The sequence below is a fragment of the Triticum dicoccoides genome, chromosome 7B (genome assembly GCF_002162155.2).
Source record: "Triticum dicoccoides isolate Atlit2015 ecotype Zavitan chromosome 7B, WEW_v2.0, whole genome shotgun sequence".
In the NCBI taxonomy this organism is placed as follows: Eukaryota; Viridiplantae; Streptophyta; class Magnoliopsida; order Poales; family Poaceae; genus Triticum; species Triticum dicoccoides.
Window position 1 is genome coordinate 102,482,542 of NC_041393.1, and position 777 is coordinate 102,483,318.

Genomic DNA, 777 nt, shown 5'->3' on the forward strand with positions numbered 1-777 from the left:
AGCAAGAACCGTTCTTACCTACGCATCAAAACCACAACGATAGTTCATCAAGTTAGTGTTGTTTAACCTTCTCAAGGACCGGGCGTAGCCACACTCGGTTCAACTAAAGTTGGAGAAACTAACACCCGCCAGCCACCTATGTGCAAAGCGCATCGGTAGAACCAGTCTCGCGTAAGCGTACGCGTAATGTCGGTCCGGGCCGCTTCATCCAAGAATACCGCCGAACCAAAGTATGACATGCTGGTAAGCAGTATGACTTGTATCGCCCACAACTTACTTGTGTTATACTCGTGCATATAACATCTACACATAAAACCTGGCTCGGATGCCACTGTTGGGGAACGTAGTAATTTCAAAATTTTCCTACGCACACGCAAGATCATGGTGATGCATAGCAACGAGAGGGGAGTGTGTTGTCCATGTACCCTCGTAGACCAAAAGCGAAAGCATTAGCACAACGCGGTTGATGTAGTCGTACATCTTCACGATTCGACCGATCAAGTACCGAATGCACGACACCTCTGAGTTCAGCACATGTTCAGCTCGATGACGTCCCTCGAACTCCAATCCAGCCGAGCTTCGAGTGAGAGTTCTGTCAGCACGACGGCGTGGTGACGATGATGATGTTCTACCAACGCAGGGCTTCGCCTAAGCACCGCTACGATATTATCAAGGTGGAATATGGTGGAGGGGGGCACCGCACACGGCTAATAGATCTCAAGGATCAATTGTTGTGTTTAGACGTGCCCCCCTGCCCCCGTATATAAAGGAGCAAGG